General features: G+C 46.1%; 1 protein-coding gene and 1 long non-coding RNA gene across 2 annotated transcripts in view; one reads left to right on the forward strand and one right to left on the reverse strand.

Moving 5' to 3' along the window:
- The window catches only part of LRP1 (LDL receptor related protein 1), a 657,378-nt gene that overhangs the window by 138,273 nt on the left and 494,187 nt on the right, over positions 1-24,918 (forward strand).
- LOC115087539 lies at positions 17,683-18,218 on the reverse strand. The gene is made up of 2 exons (XR_003855536.1): positions 18,072-18,218; positions 17,683-17,969 (listed from the first exon to the last, which is right to left on the reverse strand). It is a non-coding gene; the product is annotated as an uncharacterized LOC115087539 (long non-coding RNA).

The raw sequence follows: 24,918 nt of genomic DNA on the forward strand, positions 1-24,918 counted from the left end.
ATGGGCAGGGCGACTGACCGCGGGCCGTGCTGTTCACTCTACGAAACGGGTTCCGGGATCGGCGAAGGGAGCGGGGCCGAGAAGCGCCTTCCACATACCAGGAAGGCCTAGAAGGAAAAGGCCCTGGCTGCTCCTGAGGCCTTTAACCATCGGTGGTCAGAGGCCGCAGGAATTTCTGTCTGCTCTTTGTGCTTTCCGCAGCTTTCTCTGCGAATGTTTGCAGGACATTTTGTGCTCAATTTGCATGCCGTTGCTTAAAAGAAGAAAAGCTGTGAGTTGAGACAAAGCGGTGGCGACCAAGCCTTACAGATCTATACAGCAAATAGAGTAGAAACTCCCCCCTGCCTCCCCCCTTTTAGAGGATGTGTTTTCTCTCACTGCATGCTCTGCTTCAGATGTGCATGCAATTGTCTGGTTTTTGCACTCCGTGCCGCTCCGGTCCCTGAGTTGATGCTGGCTGACTTTTTGGTTGCTTTAAAAATAAATTAATGGGGAAGTAAAGCAAGGGAGGAGCATGCTAGGCGTGCCAGAGGCTTTGCTTTGAAGGGCGCTGGCCCTCCTTGGCGGGGGGGGGGGGGGAGAGGGGTTTTTTTTCCCATCTGAATTTCAGTCGTAGTTTAGAGAACACTTCATTCCTCCCCCCACCCCACTTTTATTTTGTTTTAAATTTGAAGTCTGCTTCCAATTTGGGGGTTTCTGGCAGTGGGACCCGAGATGATTGTAACGGCTCCCAGCTGGCAGCTTTTTCTCATTTCACTCTGTCCCTTCACTTTGGTTTTTTTTTTTTTTGCCAGCTTTTAGATGGTGCTTAAATGGAAGTAAATTGAGCAGGGGTGGGGGGAGGGAAATCTTTTCACATACGTTTTAGGAGCCAACAGATACTCTGGCTAGCCCAAGCTGTTTGGATAAAGCAGGGATCCTGATATTTTTGTACCAGCCTGTAAATACCCCTCACTTCTCAGGCAAGAGGAGAAAAAGGAGTAAAGGGAGACCTTGTCGCGTATGGGCAGCGCCCCCACCCTGGTTGCATTGTACGCGTTTCAGATGGGTAACCGTGTTAGTCTGAGTAGCAAAAACAACCCAGAGGCTGGTGGAATCTTATAGACTGAGCAGACGTTTTGAGGCGCAGGTTTTCATGGCTAGGACTTCCTTGTGACACGTCGTCTGTAAGCCTCGGTTATTTCACATCTTATACCAGGGATGCACATAGAGAGATCTGTTTATAGCGTTTGGAGCAGGTAGCTTCTTCTCGCTTAACTGAACCTATCCCCCCCACTCACCTCGGGTGCCTTAATTAACCCCTCATGCGCGGCGCCTTGGGTGGCTGGGAGGCAGGGGGGGTTCTCCAGTCTTTGACCCTTCCATCTAGCTTCAGCTGTCGGAGCCTCTGCTCCTTTGCCTGGCCACAAGTGTGCCTTTGAACACCACTCGGTAGGTGTTGCCCATGAGCAATAGATGGGACTTCCAGGGTCTGTGAGCATTGCCTCTTGCAGGCTCTCCAGCCTGGGGAGCAAGAGCTAAGTGATAGATCTCCCACATGCTGAAGATGAGTCACCTGCTTCACCCCCTTTATCATTTTATATTATACAATTGAAATGCTGTCTTTTTCGGTCTATCTCTTTGTAATAGATAGATAGTTTGAGCGATCTATCTGATCTATCTGTAGGGGATCATTAAAGATCATTAAATACACAGTGCATTTGAGTTAATAGCCACACCACTAACGACGACCAACAACAATCCCGCTCTCCCCAGTAGAGCCTCGCCGTGCCGGGCCTTTTGTGGTGCGTTGTTGGGTTCTTGAAAGCAGAGAGAGAGAGAGCAGGAGGAGGAATTGCAAATGCACTATGGTTGTCTGCAGACCAGCAGGGTCATCTCTACACAGGGGTCCTTAGGAACAACCACCTGGATTTGCGCTAGCATATTGTAATGAGGCAGCAAAAAACACAGAGCCAAGTCCCTGTGCGTCTCCTCTGGTGCATTGCCCCGTCTCCCTGGTTTGATTCTCTCTTCATTTGAGCACTCGCTCTTCCACGCCTCCCTCCCCTTCCAGTCCAGTGTCTTCTCTTTCCTAGCTCTTGCGCCGGGTGCTCTCTCCTCTCTTCTAAGCCCGCCAGCACTCTCTCCCCCAAATACCTGTTCCCTACTCCCCCCCCCCCCCCCCCCGCACCATTATTTCATGGGAGCAGCGCACACTGCCAGAGCTCCAGAGCACCACAGGGATGGAGGCAAGAGAGACAAAATAGGTGTAGAATTAAAAGAATAAAAAAGATGGGAACATTTGGAAGAGGCGAACAGATGGCTAAGACGAAAAATAAAAGGTCAAACGGAGAATTAATCCACTCAGATGCAAAAAAAAAAAAAGGTCATGGTAGGAAGAGGAAGCATAACTAGAGCGGGATGCAGAGGGGTAGCAATGACATTATCATCCTGTTGCACCACCTTATTATTGACTCTCCATCCACCAGTGTCCTCTACCCTTTTCGGTGCTCTCCCTCCCTCTCTCTCTCTCTCTCAGATCAGAACTTGGTAGTAATGAGATTTGCAGCAAGAGTTTGTGTAACAACAGCCTTGCTTATGCTCCCCACTCCTTGCCTCCCCCAGCTGGAGCTTTTCACCCTCTCATCCTGGAAAGAATTTGCTTAAGGTATAAATCTGATTTGAGCTTTATGTATGGATTTTGTTTTGTTAACCCCTGCTTAGCACCTCCTGGGGATTTTAGGCCGCTCTATAATTGGATGCCCTGGTTTTGCTCACGTGGATGTTGGCTTCCCCGTCTCAGAAGGCACCTTGTGAACTCTGGGGTTTTTTGGTTTTTTTTCTTTTTAGTTTTGGTGCTGCCTTGTGGTAACCCGTGATGAGGCAGGGGCATCTGCATGGCTTTTTTTTTTTTCCGTTTATTACCAACCACCTTACAGCAACTAAAAAAATTTTGCCCACAAGACAAAACAGTGTGAGCTTTTCTTTCTATTTTTAATATAATTTAATTTCAAAAGGTTTATATTCCACTTTCACAGGGAAAGTGGAGCAAAGCAGATGGCCCTATATAAAACCAAAACAATCAGTACATGAAGGCAGTATAAAGTAAGATCAGCACAGTTACGACAAAGCACCCAGCCTTCTCAACGTCTGCAACATTGGGGCACGAACGTTTAATTCCTGAAGAGAAGTTGGTGTCCTAAAGCGTCTGCAAACTCTGCATCTGACCTGTCCGTTCTTACAGCTAAAACCTTTTGTAAATCCTTGAAAGATTCCTGGAGAAAGATCTGTCAAGGACTCCTGGTCCCGTTCATGCTAGAGCCGGCCAGGGAATGGGATATTCTTTTGGAATAGAAGTGGACTGTTTATGGGCAGAAAATATAGGTTTCCTCAGATTTCTGTACTAGTGGACGTGTTTCTTGGAAGGTGCCAGGAGGCTATTGCTCTTGGCCTAGAAGCCTTTTTTTTTTAATTTTTCCTGCGACGTTGCCCCTTCCCCCTCCTTGTGAATGGCCTAGGACGATAGAAAATACATCTATAAACTGGAACAGCTAAGGAATTTTCTTAATGGCAAAGCTTTTCAGGCATGGCAAAGGGATGAGAGGTGTCTGAATTTAAAATCTGGACTCAGTTTCATGGTCTATGGCTGGGAGTAAACGCCTTATCATTACTATGTTTTATCCCTGTTTGCCGCCTCAATTTCCTATTGGTTTACTCTTCGGTTTTGTTTTTTTGGTGGGTTGGTTATAGAGGAAGCTCTGTGTTTATTTATTTTTTTTATAGCGGGACAAGATAAATTTCCTCTTTATCTTTAATCATGCAGGCTTGATCTTCTTGTTTCCGGCTGTTCTTCGTGTTGTTTTGTTTTAAACTGCATAAATATGAAATGCATAAAAGCAAAAACACCGCCACTGGTTACCTAACTGTGCCCTGCTGCCGAGAATCTTAAGTAGATCAGGGAGCGCAGCTTGTGAGTAGAAACCCTCATGTTCAGGCGTGTCGCCGGGATGTGTAAGGCACGAATACAGCACCGGCAGCTGAAGAGCAGATCCTCATCAGGGGACCCCCATGCAGGGGTCTCATCATGGATACAGCACAGTGAAAACAGACAAAAACGAAGTACGCCAGAGTGACAGGAAAGCAGCATAGCATTTGCACCCTTAAAACTGGGTTTTAACGTTTCTGAATGCAGGTTACCTGTGAAAGTGGGCTTTTGAAAATTGCTACAGTGTTTGCCATTGAGTTGTCCGTAGGATTTACCTGCGTTAAGTGCACTTAAGGTGGGTAAATGGCTTTTGAAAATTGCTACATTACATTTACATGCGTAACTCCTTTGAAAATTAAACCTGTATATGTCTAAAAGGGAAAGAAACAGAATCGAGAAATAGGGACTGCAGCTGGAACGGAGCTGATCGGCCCTTCTGCATTACAGGAACAAAACGCGGCTTGATTTTTAAGCTTTGAATTTTACCTCTGGAGAAAAGGGCATGGGGCTGAGGTGCAGGGGAGAGGATGAGAGGAAAGAGAAGGAACGGGGGAGGGGGGGGGGAGGGTTAGATCAAAAGTTTATCTGGGGTGGAGGGTGGAATGAAATTTAGAGTTGGGGCCAAAAATGTGTTATGACTCCCCAGAGGAGAGAGAACGACAAGCAGGACGATAAAACAAAACCCCACTGGCAGTAAATAGTGAAAGAGAACATTCTCTGCAGCCTTTGCAGAAACCGGACTCCGGGGTATGCGGGCGGTCGGGAGGCTGCCTGAGACTGGAAGCAGCATTTATTCTGGCATTTTTTTAGGGACTGTATTTTGTTTGCTTTGGTATTATGTTCCCCTTCCGGGCAGGAGGCTTGGCATCAGAAGGAAAACACAATCCCCACAGTGAGCAGTCTCCGGCCCATTGCCTAGTGCGTGTGTGTGTGTTGCTTGTTTACATTGCGCGGGCTCCCTTCGCGTCCAGCTCTTCTCAGGGAGCCATCATGCGCAGCCTCTCCCCCCCCTTGCTTGTTTCTGTCTGGCTGCTGTGAGGGAGCCGTGTCACACATCCTCTTGCCTTGCTCTCTCTCTGTTGGCTCTCGTCACGCAGGCATCGTGCACGGCCTTCCTCTTTACTTTCTTTCATCTGTCTTTCATAAAAACGCGCTTGTGCATTTCCTCTCTGCATTCCGCCCTGTCCTGTGGCTCTGCAGGGAGTCCCACAAGAAGAATGCAGCAAGGTCGGAGCTGGTCTCCTGTGGATGGTGGGAGCTTTCCCCTCCCCCATTGTGTTTGAATTCTCCTTAATGTTGTCACCCCTGCAAAGCTTTCCCTTTTTCTCCAAGGCTGTCCTTCCCTTCAACTCTGACAGATGACCGGCTTTGAATGTGCACCACAAACCACTTGTACATTGATCTCAAAGCTGCTTATGCATAGCAGACCCCTGCCCAGGGATGATATTCAGTGCCTTACTTGATTTATATTCTGCTTTTCAGCACTTCGAAGCAGATTACATGCAGGTATTATAGGTATTTCCCTATGCCCAGAGGCATGATCCGCTAAAGCTTTTCTCCCGTTCTGTGTCTATGGGAAAAGACCTTCAGGAATCAGGGCCCCAAGTGTGACCTTGAGGTAGTGGAGGTCACAAGGAGTGGCAGTGGGATTTGAACCCTACTTTCTCCGGTTCGTAACCCACTGCTCTAACCACAAGACGACTCCTCCGCTCCTTAGTGTGGAGCTGGACCTGCACGCCTCTAAAGCAGGCCCGAATTTTTAGCATGTACAAAGCCCTGCTATGGCAGCCATCGCCCTGGTGGATCTGAGTGAGAGAGAGACCAGGTTACTTGCATCTGACTCTGCTGGTGGAATGCCTGCCTGTGATCTCCTGCTCTTTCTGGGTACTTGGTCACATGCCAGGCAGCTCTATTGAGCACCAGGATAGGAGAGCTCAGATATGATGAGTGTGCTTAGAAAGCAAGCAGAAAACAAACAAACAAACAAACAAAAAAACAACAACCCCCCAACCCTCTGAAAAGCACCACCCTCCAAGAGTTGGAGCCACGGTGGGCTAGATGTGTTTGTGGAAAGTTGAAGTCTTACCCTGGCTATTGTTGGAGTTTCAGCACTACCCAGTACATCAAGAAAGGATACCCAGGTGCTACATAAACATGTCCATGCAGAAACAGTTTCTTAATGCACACTCCTGACAAGTAGTATTTGCTTTTTTTTTGTTGTTGGTTTGTTATATTTTCTGATGGGAGTGCCCAATAACTTTTTTCTTTTTCTATATATCTGAAGATAGGTGATATAACCTACGGTAAGTGTCCAAGTGTATGTGCATGTGGGACTGGTGTGTGTGCAGAACAAAAGGGGAATCTCTCTAGGGTCTGTGTATGCAGAAGTAAAGGGGAGGTGATGTGCTAAGTCCACTTCCATATCCTTGTTCAGGGAGGCTGCTAATTGACGAGGTACTTGTAGCTTTTTTTGTTTTTTTGTTTTATTTTATTTTTATTCAGCAGTTTTCCATTATAGACAGTTAAAATTCCAACACAAGTGTTTGCACCCCTCCCCCGCCCCCTCTCAGTTCAGTAGGAAAGTTTCACGCCTGTCAGCCAACCAATTTTTAAATGACAACCAAATGCCCTCAAACTTCTCTCCTATTTCTCTTCATAGCCGTAAGCTTCTCCCATCTGATAGAGAGACAAGAATCACTTGTGTATTTCAAGTTTGCTCGGCCCATTCTTGACCTTGCAGTTTGCCGCGATTGCACATCTCGCTGCAAAGTAAAATCTGAGCCGCCATTGGCTCAGTCCTCTGTGGCATCCCATCCTCTGAGGCTGAGAGCAGAAGGTATAACAGCTCTTTATCATTTGGAAATCTCTGATGCCCAGAGTTTAAGCCGCTAATAATGTCCCAGAACGAAAACATTACAGGACACTATCACCACGCATGTCCCACTGTCCCCCTCCCCACACATTCCAACGTCTAGGAACCATGGACTTCAAATGAGCTGGGGTATAGTTACCATCTTCAATATATTTTAAAAGAGAGTTTTCCGCCAGTTGCGCGGACATTGAAGTTTTCGCCACAGATATCATTCCAATCATTGTCATCGGAACACCCCAAATCATTTACCTACGTCCTTTCCATGCTTAAGAAGAGCATTATCGGGGGGTGGGAGGGGGGGTCACTCGACTATGAATTTTTAAATGAACCCTTTGATAGGCAACCCTTTTATACAGTGCTTCAAAGATTGAAAGCCCCTTCCACTCCCCCTCCTATTTTGTTCCCACCATATTATGTATGTAATGGCAGACTTGGAAGTAAGCGTAAATATCTCCCCCCCCCTGCCGAAATCGAACTTTTCTTTCAAATTTGCAAATGATACCCACCCCTGTGAAGGAAAAAAAAACTGACCTAAGTGAACTAATCTATTTCTTTCCCATTTCTGAAAGCTAGCATTCTCTATCCCAGTCTGAAAACCCTTGTTTATTTATTTGTTTATTTATTTATTTATTTATTTATGGATTTTTATATACCGCGGTACGTATAGCTATACATCACCTCGGTTTACAGTAAACAATAACTTAGCAACAGGCTTTACATACAATAGATTAAACAGTAAGTAAACAAATAACAGCCACAGGCTTTACAATTAACGGGTTTCAGGAGTACATACAATAACTCCTTTAACTATAATAACCAATGTATATTCTATTTTAACAACTAAGCAGTGGAGAAAAATAGCCATATCAGCATCATAGGTGAATTCTCTCCCCAGGAAAGCAGCCTCTCTCTAAGTGTATCCCACACCTTCCAGTGTTCTCCCAGTGAATGGGTTGTGCAAATCTTTCCTCAGATGGGAGACCCGTTTAGCCCATAACAGCGCCTCTAGTGGGGAGTTTTGATAATGTTGCTCGATACAGACCCATTGCTGCAATGCCCTTCCCTTAATCCATTCTAGGCTAGCCCTCACCTGTTCCACCCTACAATACTGTTCCACCTGGGGAACCCCTCCTCCTCCCCCTCCCCTCCCCTCCCCCCCCCCCCCCCCCCCCCCGCCATTCGCTTGGGTGAAAGCAAAACGGATCTAAATAGGCGGTGACTCTTCTGCTGCCAAATAAAATCTAAAAAATTCCCCTGGATCTGTTTGTTCTCCAGGAGCCAGTGCTATAGGAAGAACCTGAAATTAATATTTTACCCCAGCTAAATTATCTTCAAAACTGCTGGTCTACCGAACCAGGTTAGGTTTGTCTTACTCCATTTTTGCATACCTGCTAGTAATATCTTAATTAAAGACAATTCAATTGCACTAAATTAGAAGTATCTTTTGTTATTTTCACCCCTAAATATTTACACAACAAAAAGGGAGATGCAGAGCAAATACACAGTCCAAAGAATTAATGATTGTTAGAATCGTTCTTCTTTTATTTTTTTTCAATATATTCAAAGTGGCTCATCCAAAGCTCATCATAGTATAAACAGTATAAATAAAAGTTGAACAATTCTAACAATCATTCATTTTTTGGACTGTGTATTTGCTCTGCATCTCCCTTTTGTTGTGTGGATAATTTTTGGAGTGCTGATTTTCCTCCTGCATACTTGTTGGATTGCACCCCTAAATATTTAACATAATTAGCCGCCCATCTAAATGGAAAACTGTCCTTTAATTGGTCTATCAATTCTGGCGTCAGGAATACATTTAAAATTTTGGATTTACTCATTTACTTTAAAGCCTGACACTTTTTCCCGTAACACCCTAACTGCCACCAAATTTTGTAGGGAGACCAAGGGGGCTGAACAAAGTCAACATCACATTATCCACAAGCAAAGAAATCTTATAGTCCATTTCTCTGATCTGGATATCCCTAACTTCTTTATTAATCCTTGCAGCAAGTGGATTCGTCACCAAAGCAAAAAGGACTGGGGATAGTGGACAGCCCTGCCTAGTTCCCTGGCCCAGTGGGAAAACGTGAGAAATCCCCAGTTTACTTTCATACATGAGATGAGTCATATAGCTTTCAAATCCATATATGAAAATTTCCCCCAATCCAAAATTCTTGTATAAATCTGCCTGACAGCAAGCACAGGCACGATGCTCGTGTGTCCAAAGCCCCAGCTAAAGGGAGAGTTGTATCTTTAAAGAGACACTAACAAACAGCACAGAAGGAACATGTACAAAAGAGGAACCAGTGTGTGTGCCAGATTGACAACAGTTAGCAGAGTGCATGAAGCATTTTGCCCGGGCACTGAGGTGAAATGCAGAACCAGAGCTGGGACATTTGTGGTCAGAAGGGGGGGCTATACTGGCTTAGGGGTAGGAAGAATTGCCCTTTTTGGTGCATGGTAAATGACAAATTACAAGAGGTCTGGGTAATGCATGACAGGGGGGAACGGAGGGGTATGGAGCCTATAGCAAGAATACTATATATAAAAAAGAGATGTAATAGTTGTTGTCCGAAGGAGTTTGGAGAGTAGTCACACACTGCACTCTGTGTAACTGTTCTCTTTCCTTCCACCAATACCTTGTAAACCAAAGACAAATTTTCCTTACAGTAAAGATTTCATTATTGGCCTTATTTGGTTCTCTTGTGTATTGGTATTGGGGCAAAACACACATTCTCTAGTACTTTATACATAAACAAGCCGTAAAGCCCGTTAAAACGGGCTACATCCCTCTGTCTCTCACCTCCCCCTCATTCTCTCTCCTCACTCTTCACCACCCCCCTCCCCCACCCACTCTTCACCACCCCCCTCCCCCACCCACTCCTCTCCACCCTCCCTCTCCTCACTCAGTCCCCCCTCTCCCTCACTCCCTCCCACTCAGTCCCCCCTCTCCCTCCCACTCACTCAGTCCCCCTCTCCCTCCCTCCCACTCAGTCCCTCCCTTCACCCACCTCCATTTCCTCCCGGCGCCGTAAGCGCGACTTCCCGCAACCCTCACCCGGCTCCATTGACTCCTCCCGCTCCTGCCGGCAGATCTCGGGGGGGGTGTCACTCCCGCCGCGCGGGCAGTGACCCCCCGCGAGATCTGCCGGCAGATCTGGGGAGGAGAAGTAGCGGCACCGCGCGCGCGCGGTGCCGCTACTTCTCCTCCCGCTCCTGCCGGCAGATCTCGGGGGGGGGGGGGCGCGGGAGTGACCCCCCCCCCGAGATCTGCCGGCAGATCTCGGGGGGGGGGGGGGCGCGGGAGTGACCCCCCCCCCGAGATCTGCCGGCAGATCTCGGGGGGGGGGGAGGGTGTCACTCCCGCGCCCCCCGAGATCTGCCGGCAGATCTGGGAAGAAGTAGCGGCACCGCGCGCGCGCGGCGCCGCTGCTTCTCCTCCCTCTCCTGCCGGCAGATCTCGGGGGGCGCGGGAGTGACACCCTCCCCCCCCCGAGATCTGCCGGCAGATCTGGGGAGGAGAAGCAGCGGCACCGCGCGCGCGCGGCGCCGCTGCTTCTCCTCCCGCTCCTGCGGCCCCACCGCCATTTTTTTTTTCCTGATCGACGTCCTTGCCCGCACATGCGCAGTAGAGCTGCGCTCTACTGCGCATTTGCGGGCCGTCGGTCACAGGCCATTTATAAGGTAGATGGCCAATGTACTTTGTTGAAGGTTTTCTCCGCATCAGTTGCAAGCAAGAGTGCCTCCTGATTCAGCTCTTCCGTTGCCCAGATTAAATTAAGCATTTTCCTGACAGTCCGATGTGCTCCTCACCATTATAAAACCAGATTGGTCCTGATGTATCAATGAAGGCATGACTCTTGCCAGCCTCTCTGCCAAGATTTTCGCAAGAAGCTTCACATCAATATTAAGCAGGGAGATTGGACTGTAGGACCCACAATTGGTATTTTGTCTCTCCCCTCTTTTGGAGTAACTGTGATACCAGCTAATCGCATGGAAGGAGGTAAAGAACCCCTATGCATTAAACTATTATGGACCCTTTGTAGGCTTTTTGGCCTTACACCTAGAATCTTTTGCTACTCTGCCCCTATATTCCCATCTTTCACTTTGTAATCCTTCTTGCAGCGTACAGCTGTTTAGTGCACAGACAACATATTGCGTGTTGAGACGGCACTCGTCCCACCAACAGCAGGCATCGTGGGCGCCTTCTGATAAAATGCAGTCACCTAACTGGGCTCCCGTGTTGGATGTTTCAGTTCAGCCTATTGGTTTCTGTAATGTCAGACATTTCTCTTTTAAAAACATTTTGGGCTCGACAGTTCCTCCTTCCTACCTTTTCCTTCCAGCTCAGTTGGTACCAATGCTGGGATTCTGGTGCCACGAGCCTTCATTTGCAAATTACCTGAGGATTCCCCCCCCCCCCCCTGTTTTAGTAGACCCTCCATGCTACTGTTTTTAGCTTGGTCATTGTAGCAATGGTCCTTGAGGCTTGGAGCCATGCACTGGGGCTCCTTCAGGAACTCTGTATCCTGGAAGGTAAAAGTCAGCCACTAGAAGTCACCTATTGATGACTACTCCCCCAGCAGCATCCCCAGCCCTGGCTGACCCAGGATTCAGAAGATACGTTCCAGGAATTGAACTAGGGACTGCCACTGCCACTGGGCCGGCCCATATGCAACTTTTTAAACAGAAGGTTTTCTTTTTTTTTTTTTTTCTTGTTCCCTATATAGTAATGTCATTGAACATGGTCAGAGACAACCCGTCATGGTTTGGATCTGCTTGTGTGCAGCAGAGCTGCATTGTGATGATCATCAAATGATGTTTTAGGCCTTGCTCTGATACAATTAGATAAATTCTTACATGGATGTTTGACAGGTGTTGGCCAATAAGAATGCTGCCCACCTTTGGCTTATTTTATAAATAGAGCTTTAAAATGGGTGTTGATGACTGTTGATGACAGTTGCTGTATTATATGGGCGATAAGAGAGCTGACTACACGCCACCTGTCACTTTCACTCCATCCTGAAGTACAAGACTCTGTCAGAGCCAGATCGTGTCAGACTAACCATTAGTTCAGGATTTTTCTAAAGGTTTTGTAGATTACATTTTTTTTTTCAATTTTACTTTGTGTATTTGTTTTATCTTTAACAAGCAGGGAAAGTATGCAGAGATATGGCTTAGGGAATGCTTTCCAACAGAGATTTGAAGAAGAATGTGTGTGTGTGTGTGTGTGTAGGGGAATGTGGATGGGAGGTGTGCATTTGGGGCTGTGGGGGGTTTATAAGAGGGGATGGATGCACGTTTGGTTGGTAGGAGAAAGATGTGTGTGTAGGTGAGGTAGAACCTTTTGGGTGTATGGCTGTGTGGGGTATTGTACACATTGGAGGTGTGTTTATGTGTGTGGGGTATAGGTACGAGTGTGTTTATATGTGTGTGTTTGTCGGGGTTGAGGATGGGATTTTTTTTTTTTGAGGTATGAGCATGTGTTGGAGGTGTGCATGTGGGTTTGTGTTTGTTGGGGATTGTGATTTGAGAAGTGCAGGACAAGATGGCTTGGATGGTGTGTTTTGATGCCATTCTTTGCCAGCTGCTTCAGTTATTTTTCCGTGGCTGCTTGTGATGCTCTAGGCCAAACTGCTTGAGGAGGGAGGGGAGGGGTTTTTGGATGGAACACTCATCCACATTCTGCAGCTTAGAACTGTTTCCTATAGACAGCAATGGGAGATATTTTTGGACGCTCGGGTCTCTGAAAATATTGACCCGATGTTTCTAGTCTTAACCTTGTCAAAGATATTTGTATTTTCTTACCACGTGCCAAATTTGGTGAGTTTTCACTCCTTTTTGGGAGAGTTGTTGTGCTGGCAGACAAATGGATGGACATTGTTACATTTTTTTATATATTTTCCAACATTCGATATTTTGGAAAACATTAAAAAAAACAAAAACTGTAGAATGATCAGTCCAGACAGATTTCCCACATGGACAAGATCTTCTTGTCCTTGTGTCTCCTGGAACTGAATCATTTACAGAAACTGTGCACATCTCTCCTTCAGTTTATGGGCAGCTGACATACAGACACAGTACAGTGCGCTCCAATGGAGCGCACTGTTAGCCGGCATTTGGACGCGCGATTGACGCGCTAGCTTTACCCCTTATTCAGTAAGGGATAATAGCGCGTCCAAAACGCGCGTCCAACCCCCCCCCCCCCCCCCCCGAACCTAATAGCGCCCGCAACATGCAAATGCATGTTGATGGCCCTATTAGGTATTCCCTCGCGATTCAGTAAGTAAAATGTGCAGCCAAGCCACACATTTTACTTTCAGAAATTAGCATTTCTCCGGGCACCGGGAAAGTGCACAGAAAAGCAGTAAAAACTGCTTTTCTGTGCACCCTCCGACTTAATATCATGGCGATATTAAGTCGGAGGTCCCGAAAGTTAAAAAAAGTAAAAAAAAAAAAAAAAATCTGAAATAGGCCCGCAGCTTGAAAACAGGACGCCCAATTTTGCCGGTGTCCAGTTTCCGAACCCGTGGCTGTCAGCAGGCTCGAGAACCGACACCGGCAAAATTGAGCGTCGGCTGTCAAACCCGCTGACAGCCGCCGCTCCTGTCCGAAAAGAGGCGCTAGGGATGCGCTAGTATACCTAGCGCCTCTTTTTACCGCTGGGCCTAATTTAAATAAAATTATTTACTGTATCGTGCGCACAGGAGAGTGTCCTGTGCATGTGCTGGGAGAGCGGGCACTCGCCCACTCTCCCACGTTTTTTTACTATATCATCCCGATAGTAATATAATGAATGGCAGCAGATAAAAACAAAAAAATGGTCCATCTAGCCTGCCCAGTTGGCATTTGTTGTAGAAGAATATACAAGCGTCCACACATAACCCAACACCAACTCCCTCTTCCCATATCTTTTACCTGACCTCTCAACCCTTTTCCTACCATTCCATATTCTCCTTAGCCTACCCAAAATCTGTGATGGTAAATGAACACCACCACCTCTGCTGGTAGGCCATTTCAGGCCTTGCCATCTCCAATTTTGCTTCTTACAAGGTCAGCACTTAAGCCCACAACACCCCAGGCCAGGTTCCATGTTAACATCCAACCGCTGTCACTGAAGTTTGGGTTTGGCTGTGTTGACCTTCATGCAGGTCCCCGAGCCTTCCTGGAGGCCCAGTAAACTCATGCCACTGCTGTTTAGGTTGTAATCGCTGCTCTGTACAGGCTAACCCCCCCCCCCCCCCCCCCCCCGCTGCCTTTTAGGAAGCACAATGCAGCACCAGTGATGGTTGTTGTTTCGTGTTTTTTTTTTTAAATAATTTCCATATATATTACAAAGCATCAGGCTCAAAGGAAAAACCCTAAGACAAAAACAACATGCACAGAAGGGGGGAAAAAAGAAACAGGAAAATAGCTCAATCCCGAGTAATTGGTCCATAAATTTATCAAGGGGGAGAAGATAGTAAATGGAGAGACAAGGAAGAAGAAACGAAGGAAAATTAAACATTAAATTGAAAAATGCAATAAGCTATAATTCAGTTACAGCCTGGGGCAGCTTCTTACACTGTCACGCTCCCGGGAAACCGGCCTATCCTTAGGGGAAAATTTGTCAAGGGTAGATTCTTCCCACCTAACCATATTTTGAGCTTTCACATTTAACATGTAAAATAGTAGTATCTTTGACCAACAAGTAATTGTTAACTTCTGCTTGCCTGACCCAAATATCCAGTTTCTGTTCCTCCGTAAAATCCACCATCACTTTCTCAAACTGATCGGATAGCCTTTTAATTTGAACAGAGAAGGATAGCTGCTTTGCCGCAATTGCTTCCCAGAGACTCTGAAAACTGAAAGTCACGGGTCATTACAATAGCTTCTCATGAGGCATTTGCATAAATTCAGAAGAAAAAAAAAAACCCGTCAACTTTGTCTGAAACAGAATGCTCTGTCTTCCGTCCCAGCCCCCGCGGCTTCCAACTGCTGGACCATTGCCACCATCCAGCTTGCTGCACCGCTTTGGGGCTCCCAGCGTGCAGAGGTCCGCCTCGGCTCCTACCCTCTCTGATGGTGATGACGTCCTCTGAGCCACACCATCAAAGGGAGTAGGAGCTGATGCCTTCATTATCAAGTATAATTTCACATTTCAGAACCCCCTCCTCCAGCTTAGTCATCTTCAGGTTCCAGCGCAAATTATAACTCTTCAGAAAGATAAGCTTTCTTTGTACTACAGAGACTTGTGCCATGTGTTATCTGCACAACTCCTTCCGCAAAAAAAAACCAAACAAACAAAAAAAATATTTCCTAAAAATGGGGGAGGAGATAAGATGGCAGCAGGCTAGATTAGTACATCTGAAGTCAGACGTTTGCCTTAAACAGTGATCAAGCCAACAGGCAAGCGGTGGGGTTTTCTTCCTCTAGAGCAGTGGCTACTGACATTTCCGTCTTGGGTAGGGGGGTTGATGCGTTCATGACCAGGTAGGTGGAATTGATGGTTTCGGGGAGGGCCTCGTGTGAGGAGGATATGGTAGGAGAGAGCTAGAGCTCTCTCCAGAGGCAGTGATCCCCCCCCCTTCCTCCCCAAAGAAAGGTCCGCCTGATAACCCCTACAGAGCGAGGAGGAATAATGAAGGCGTCAGCCAGTCCTTCAGACATGAAAAAATGACGAAAATTATCCCTCAGTGACCTTATGGAAGGCAGAGGAAAAAGGAGAATTTTAAAGGAAGCTCACTGTGACAGGGGACAAAGGAGACTTAGGAAATATGAGTGGTGGCATGGGGGTGATGACCGACTGCAGCAGTTGAGGCAAATTTTATTGAAACTAATGGAGCATGGTTCCTGCGAGGCAGGAGAGATTTGAAGGAGGAGACGTACAGGGATTTCACCTACTGCAAGCCAGAGGAGGTTGCTAGGGTTGGGGGGGGAGGAAGCTGCAAGGCCCAGAGTGAACTGTGCTAAGCATAGGATGGGAAAGTGTTTAACAGAAAATGAGGTGAAAAGATGGCCCACAGACAAAAAATTCCAGACATAAGCAGAAAAGAAAATTCTGCTTTTTCTGTCTTCTGAAAAAAGAATTTCTGGCTAGCAGGAAACAGGAAAAGGTTAGAACTTTAGATCCCCCACTGTACCAGCAACAGCTGACTCTAGCTCACATTCCAGCTGTTTTCCATCATCTTGTTGAACTGTCTTAAGTTTTTCTTGCAAAAAAAACCAACACCCACAGTTGCGCCATCTATGAGGAGACCGAGCTGCTAGAAGCAGGCAGTGAGGGAAGTGACTGGGGCGTGCAGGCTGCATGGGGCCTAAGAGCAGGATCTTAGACAGCAAGGTCAGGTGTGGTTTCTTCTGCCCATCATCAAGGGTCAGTGGATGCTCATGAAAACCTTTGCAAGCATTTCAGTCTCCCCCACAGTGGTTTCTGAAGTAATGACCTTATTTAACTCGCTGAGTGTGATTAACTGCCATTATTGGTTTGGCATGGTGGAATTTGCCAAAGGGGGAGATGTGTGTAGGTTTACTCTATTCAGCATCTGGTCTCCTAACTAGCCTTCCTAGCTCTGGGGTGTAATTATGGGGCTACCCCCCAAGCCACTTCTTTGGCAGCTACAGTCAGAGACCCTCTGCCTCCCGCTTCTTGGCACACCCAAAGGCAGGTGTATGTGAATAATTATAAAAAAAAAATAGAAATCTAGGTTCTGCCATGAATCTTCTTAGCAAAAGTGGTTTTATTGGACAATGGAGAAGGGCTTAAATTCATTCAGATGGCAGAAGGGTAACTAGTTTTATTTCCTATTCCGAATCATCCAGTAGCTCGAACTTCTCCAAAATCATCTCGATTGTTCCAAAATGTGCTAAAAAAATAATCAATTGGCTAGCACTGATGGGCATCTGATAACCAGCAATATCTGCCATTATTCCCTCTTGATGGATTGCCCATATCTTCTTACAGCTTAAGCCTTGTGCACGTTACGTTGCCGTAATGACAGCCTAAAATATCGTTCCCCTACCTTTCATCCAAGACTTCTCTCGCTATTTTGAGGTCTGCACTCCTAGCATCCATTCTTACCAGTATCCTCATCATCTGCAGGCTTCGGTATGAATATGGTGTGTCAGTCCTCTCCGTGCTCAGCTTTAGTCTTTCCTTCACCCGTGTTTCCTGATGGGTGACCATTTTTTGTCACTGCCCAGGGTTCTTTGCTCTCTTCTGCCTGCTATCCTGCCCCCCTGGTATTGAATTAGCTAATCTTTCACCAGAACCTCTCAAGTACATGACCAACACATCTTATTTATTTATGTTTGGCCTTGTCTTCTGTCAGGTGTTCTTCCACCTCCCACCATCTCATTTGAGATCATATCCTTCTGCCTGTCAGACTTTTTTCCATGACATCACACTTCAAATATTACTTAGTAATAAATAGTTGTATAGCTACCCTGGAGGCAAGTTGGCTGTCTTAAACATTTCAGGGTAAAATTGTAGTTACTGCCCAGCATACGCAAAAATATATATATATATTTTTAATAGCACCCTCCGTGCTGTACAAAACAATTCACGTGGTCATGGCGCTCATTTCCCAAAGAGCATGCCATCTAGGTTTGGCCATGAGGAGTTTGAATGATGCTTTCATGGTCGCACATTGAATGGTGAGTTTGCAGGTTCTTGGTTTTCCTGCTCTTTCCTCCATTAAACAAACTGCTCTGCTAACATTTAATTATAAAATGTGTTACTAAGCATTGCCCAAAAAACGAGGGACATTAATATTCCACATCAGTCTGTTTTCGTCTGACAGTGCCCTGCCATGAACTTCAAAGAACTTCTGAGTTTTAATTTCACAGAAGATGAGAACTGAAGACAAATTTTTAGCGTTTTTTATTTTTAAATCATTGCTCATTTCCTTTAACATCTTGCAAAAGAGAACAGAACAAGCGGCTTTTACAATTTGGCAAGTCTGCCTCTGGCCTCCCCCCCCCGATTTTCTGCACTGATTTTAGATTTTGCAGAGCAAGGACAGTGACTCGCAGTCATTGAGCTGAGTGTGTGCTTGCAAAATATCTTTACATGTATGAGAAACAATATCCTCCGCCCTCCTCCTCTCTTGTGTTTTGTACAAAGTACATTTTAGTACTGAAGAGCCCAGAATTCTGCAAAAAAAACAGAAATACAACTGTCGATAACATTACGACTCTTAATCTGGTTTGTTCATTAGCCCCACCTTAACAGGTAAGAAGCTCTCCCCTCATTACCTTGTGGGGATAAGAGATCCAGGAGTTCCTGACCGAGTTGCTGCTAAAAGGTGGAACGGCTCCAACCATCAGGCAGCTGGAGTCTTAAAATGATTCCCTGTGCCTGCAAACTGAATCTTTCGGGGCAAGGTCCAGGGAGGCTGCTGTTTACCGGAGAACCCTGGCCTATGTTTCCAAGCCAAACTTTGCACAGACTTTTTGCTTTGAAACTTGCCACGGGGTGCAAAGTACTACAGATATTGGCGCCTGTTTTTCCTTCAGGTCCTTTTTTTTTTTTTTTGCCCCTTCTTCCCCATGGAAAATATCGCATGCACATATGAAAATGCAATCCGTGTGCATATTTCCCCTCACCCCACCCTAAATGCGTCCCCGGAGCGCCTCCTTTCCACATGGTTGAAGCTTTTCACTGCACTGACTGAGGGTCGTTTTATACAGGGAAATCGTTGTTTACCCACGGAAGTGTCCTGCACGTTGGTCATCTGCTCGCTCTTCTAAGGAACCGATTACAGTACCGGACTTTTTTTTTTTTCCTGCTAGTCTATAAACAATTGATTGTCCCTTAAAAAAAAAAAAAGTGATCTATAGTTTTTGTTTTTTTATTTTCCCCTGAGCTTTCTAAAACTTGACAGCCCTCTCCTCTTCCCTTGCATGCAGCTGGATCTCCCTCACTAACCGGCTAGGCCAAATTTTGTTTGTTTCCTCCTGCTGCGTGCATAAGAAACATCTTTTAATTAAAAAAAAAAAAAGGGGGTGGGGAGTCAGTTCGGCGTGACTCTGGAGGCTGTAATGTGAGGTCGTGCTGCGGTATTTCTGTTCCTGCTCCAGGAAGATCATAGCATGCAATCCGTTGTAGAATACTTTCTGGATGACAGGAATTAGCAATTGATTACTTTACAAGAGTAACACTGGAAAGAAAGAAACCCCGGCTCATCCTTTGAGCAGCACTGAGTCTTTTGGCGATGCGGCACAGCTGTAAAAGTTTTTCTCTCCCCCCCTCCCTTCTGCTGCGTTTGGATGTTTCACCAGTCGGTCTGTCTGTCTGCATGAAGCTGGAGCACGCGTCCGCTGCCGAGCTCTTCCTGACACACGAGCACGGGGGAAGTGACACACCCTTGTGACGGGAATGGAGATTGTGAAATGGAAGGGGATGTTTTCCTCGTGGAATTGTGCAGCCAGGGACAGATCAAGGGTGGCTGGGCCCTCCTCGCTCTCTCCCCCCCCCCCCCCCACTCTACCCCATTCCCCTGTATGCTCGCCCTCAATCTGACACTGTAAAGACTCCCCCCCCCCCCTCAATGTAATCTGTCTCTCTGTGTGCAGCGATTTGTTTTCTGGTTTAAAAGCTGATAGGATTGTTTGCTTAACAGAACTGATAAGTAATAATATATGTGGGGGTTTTTTTTTTTTAAATTAAATGTTCCTGTCTGATGCAAACATGAAATAAACCAGTGCGGGCATGAAGTAAGTAGACCTGGTGTCCCGTGTCAGGCATTCAGAATGACAGAAGCGTGGGGTTTGGCTTCGATCATAAAACGTACTCTACAGTCAACAGGGCAACAACAGATTTAAAAAAATTTTTTTTGTACGTTTAAGATCTCGCCAGATGTTCTTTCTTGACATCAACACGCAGATATACCCAATGAAAATGAGATATAAGAGAAAATATAACTTGCTGAGAATAAATGAATCCAGCCCGAAAACTGTCAGGGGCTATAGTTAAAGCTGCAGGATCATTTGAATGGGGGGAGACCTCACCCTCTTCCCCCCCCCCCCCCCCCCCCCAAAAAAAAGTCTGAAAAATAATTTTATAACAAAGTTATTTAGAGGTTCGTTATCATTAGGAGTGTGAAGGAAAAAAAGTTTAGTTTTTCGTTTCATTTTTGGGGGTTTGGTTTCCCATGAATTTCATTTCATCTAATGTTTATTTCATTTATTTAGTTAACTTTTTTTTTTTTTAACAAAAAGAAAAGAGGCTTCCCATGCCCCTTACCCATCCATCCCACCCGAGGCTTCCCATGCTTCCTACTCATCCATCCCACCTGAAAAAATGCTGGGGCTAGGATTCTCCCCAGCCCCCACTTACCCGGTCTAGGGGGAGGCCTAGGCCAAGGTTGAAACCTAGGCATTGCATAAGACCTAGGGCAAGGTCACAGCGACCTACAGCAGCCTAGGCATTGGGGACCAAGCTTTGAGGCCCAGTCCTGACGCCTAGACCCACACTGAAGCTTTGCCCTTGCATACTGAACCTAATACCTGGGTCTCCCAAGCAGACAGAGTCATATTATGGAAGAAGAAAGACAGACGACCTCCGAGGTCTGGGTGCCAGGCCTAGGTCTGACCCTGGACTGAGGCCCCGGGGTTGGGACCCGGCCACTGGGCTGAGCCCTGCATCAGGCCTGGGTCCAGGCTGATGGCCCAATGTCAGGACCTGGTCTCCGGACTGGGCTGCACCATCAGGCCTGGGTCTGAGCCCTGGCGTCAGGACCTGGCCTCCATGTCGGGCCCAGCATCAGGCCAGGTCCAGGCCAGGTCCAGGCCAAGACCTTGGTGTCTGGACCCAATCTCCGGACTGGGCCACAGTATCAGACCCAGGCATCCGGCCTGGACCTGGACCACATCACTGGATCCTCAATGGAGCAGGTAATTTTTTTTTCAATTTTTGGAGTCTCAGCTGAGGCCCCAGTATTGCACTCTGGCCTAGGCTGTGGCCTCTGCGTCGAGCCATATCCTATGCCTAGGCAAGGCCCTGGTCTCAGGCCTAGGTCCAGGCCCTGGTGCTGGGATCAGGTGTAAGCTGAGGTCCCTGCTTTGGGCCTCATCCTATTCCCTATGTAAGGCTCTGGCTTTAGCCCTGAGCCTAGTCCTGATGGATCAATTTTTTTGTTTTCAAAACAAAACTTGAAAACCAATGAAAATTTTTTGGATTTTTAGTTGTTTTGCTTTGAGGATGAAATGAAATGAAAAGGAAATTTCATCTCATTTCCTATTTTGTTTCTTCTGAATACCCATCTCTAGTTATCAAAGGGTTTAGGAGCCTAACCTGGCACCTTTTGAAAACTGACCAGGGCCAAGTTTATATATCTAGGAATTTATTTTCATTAGTGCTTAGTCCCAGGGGCAGGTTTTTTTTTTTTTTTGGGGGGGGGGGGGGGGGGGGGGGGGGGGGGGCGCTTGGTGGGAAGTTAGGTGGCTAGTGCAAATTTTCAGCATTAGAACATAACATAAGATATGCCATACTGGGTCAGATCAAGAGTCCATCAAGCCCAGTATCCAACAGTGGCCAATCCAAGTCACAAGTATCTGGCAAGTACCCAAATATTAGATTCCATGCTACTAATGCCGGCAACAAGCAGTGGCTATTCCCTATGGATTGATAGCTGTTTATGGACTTCTCCTCCAGGAACTTATCCAAACCTCTTTTAAACCCAGCTCCCTTAACCACATCCTCTTGCAATTAATTTCAGAGCTTAATTGTGTGTTGAGTGAAAAAGAATGTTCTCCGATTTGTTTGATATGTGCTACTTGCTAACTTCATGGAGTCTCCCCTAGTCCTTGTATTGTCCGAAAAAGTAAATAACTGTTTTACATTAACTTACCTGTTCAGTTCCTTTCATGATTTTGTAGACCTCTATCATATCCCCCCCTCAGCAATCTTTTCTCCAAGCTGAATAGCCCTAACCTCTTTAGCCTTTCCTCATAGGGGAACTGTTCCATGCCCTTTTGGTTGCCCTTCTCTGTACTTTCTCCAGTGCAATTATATTGTTTTTGAGATGTGGCGACCAGAACTGCATGCAGTATTTAGGGTGCAGTCTAACATTGAGCGATACAGAGGCCGTTTTATTTGCCATTCCCTTCCTAATAATTTCTAACATTGTTTCCTGTTTTGACCGCCACAGCACACTGAGTCAACGATTTCAATGTAAAATCAACTATGATGCCCAGATCGTTTTCCTGGGTAGTAACTCCTAAAATGGAACCTAATAACGTGAAGCTATAGCACTAATAATTTAATATGTCAAATCTAGGTGTTGCAACAGCAGTCTTTAAATCTGGCTGGTCGAATCTTCCCTTCCTCACGCTGCATTTCAGAATAGTCGCAAACCCCACACTCCCAGCATCCCCCCCTCCTCTTATCAGAATTCAAACTAGAATCAGGGGGCGGGTGGCCTTCACCTTCACCCCCCCCCACTGCCCCAGAATCCCCCTCCAACCCATGTGAAAGTGCAAGTAGGACAGAAGGGGTAGGGCAGGCTGCCCCCACCTGCAGTCCTCCCTCAAGACCCCCTTCCACTTATCAGAACCATCCTGAGCCAGGAGGAGAATATAGTTTTACTTTCTCCTGTCTTGGCTGTCGGTGTTGCTCCAGGAGGTAAGACTATATCCTTCTCCTTGCTCAGTTTGGGGGGGGGGGGGGCTTCTGTCTGGTGGATGGGAGGAGGAGGCAGGATAACATTTGATATCCGATGTGATATCCCAGATGAATGTCGGTATATAAAAACCTCAAAATTGAACCCCTTAACCCTACTTGTGCATTCATAAGAACATAAGATTTGTCATACTGGGTCAGACCAAAGGTCCATCAATTCCAGCATCCTGATTCCAACAGTGGCCAAGCCAGGTCACAAGTACCTGGCAGGATCCCAAGGGGCAGATAGATTCCAATCTACTCATTCCAGGGATAAGCAATGGATTTCTGCAACTCTACCTTAATAATTGTTAATGGACTTTTCCTCCAGGAACTTGTCCAAACCTTTTTTAAGCCCAGCTACACCAATAGCTTTCACCACATCTTCCGGCAACAAATTCCAGAGTTTTATTATGCATTGAGTAAACTTTTTTCTCTTATTAATTTTCAATGTTTCCACCTAGTCACTTCATTGTATGTCCCCTTGTCTTTGTACTTTTTGAAAGAATAAACAACTGATTCATGTTTATTCATTCCACTCCAGTCATTTTATAGACCTCTATCTCCAATCAGTCCTCAAGACAAATATTCTTTAAGTTTGAAATTATTTATTGTACTGGTAAATCCTACTTACAATTGTTGTATCTCAAATGCAAGCCCCAAGGCAAAGATCTTTGGTAACTGGAAACAGGGTAGCAGGAGGGAGAAGGAGGTCTCTTGTGTTGCAGGGGTTAGTTTATGGTAGAGGTAGGGAGCTTGAGGGATATGAGGCTGATATGATACGCCAGAAAGATCCATGACCACCAATTTAATCCCAAAGCCTTATTTGCCTATGTGACAGATCTGATACAACCGAACCCTAACACACCTCACCAAGAATACTCCTCCAGAAATTGTGAAGAACTCGCCAACTACTTCAAAGATAAAATCACTAAAATTATCGCCGCCAACCCGTACAACAACCAACATGCACCCAACTCAGAACACATCACCACACCATCCTGGACCCAATTTGAAACAGTCATCTCTTCCGAAGTGGAAAAAATCATTCAAAAAATAAACCCAGCTGCACACCCCCTCGACCCATCCCCATAAAACTCCTAAAACAAATCCCAAACACCATAGCCAGACCCATAGCAGGCATAGTCAATATCTCACTCGAACAAGGTACTTTCTCTGACTCTCTGAAATGTGCCAGCGTCAAACCAATCCTCAAGAAGCCAAAACTCAACCCAGCTGATCCAGCAAATTACCGACCCATCTCCAATCTCCCTTTCATCGCAAAGATCCTTGAAAAATTCGTCAACCATCAACTTTCAGCTCACCTGGAAAACCACAACATCCTATCCCACTCCCAACACTGATTCAGAAAAAACTTCAACACTGAAACGCTCCTCCTCTCCCTCACAGACCACCTCCTCAAAGGTCTTGATCACGGTCAATCCTACCTCCTCATCCTACTCGACATCTCTGCTGCCTTTGACACTGTCAATCATGAAATCCTGCTGAGCAGACTAACTGACATCGGTCTAACCAACACCATACTTAAATGGTTCAAATCTTACCTAACAAACCAATCATACAAAGTCAGACTTAACTCTATGGAATCCAAACAAATCCCCCTCACACATGGTGTACCTCAAGGCTCATCCCTCTCCACCCTTTTCAACATATATATCCTCCCCCTATGCACACTCCTAACCGGATTAAATCTAACATTCTTCCTATACGCCGACGATGTTCAGATCCTATTCCCCATAAAAGAAACTATCACAAACACACTAAAAACTTGGAACAAATACCTTCCGAAGATAACACAAACACTATCTCAACTATCCCTCAACCTCAATCACAACAAAACTGAAATATTTCACATTAATATCAAGACCATCTCAACTATCAAAGACAACAACTCAGCACCTGCCTCCGATGACAGAATAACCTCCTCAGCCAGAGATCTCGGCGTAATCATAGACAACAAACTCAACATGAAGAAATATATCAACTCAATAATAAAAGATACTCAAAAAAATCAAACCACTTCTCCACATCCCAGACTACAGAACAGTTCTCCATGCACTACTATTCTCCAAACTCGACTATTGTGACGCACTACTTCTGGGCCTCCCATCCAATATTCTCAGGCCACTACAACTCCTCCAAAATGCAGTGGCAAGATCACTCTCAAACACCAAAAGATCTGAACACATCACCCCAATCCTCAAAAACTTGCACTGGCTGCCCATCCCACACAGGATTCAATACAAAGTGCTAACCCTCATACACAAAGCACTATACACCGAAAAATTTGACTGGCCAAGCCCAGCCCTACACTTTCAAACCACCCAGAGAGCACTCCGCTCTACAGCACTGGACCCATCTCAATGCCATCACCAAAAACAGCCCACCTGACCTCAACAAGGAACTGAACCCTAACTATAG

Source organism: Rhinatrema bivittatum, chromosome 3, assembly GCF_901001135.1.
Source record: "Rhinatrema bivittatum chromosome 3, aRhiBiv1.1, whole genome shotgun sequence".
NCBI classification, from domain to species: Eukaryota; Metazoa; Chordata; class Amphibia; order Gymnophiona; family Rhinatrematidae; genus Rhinatrema; species Rhinatrema bivittatum.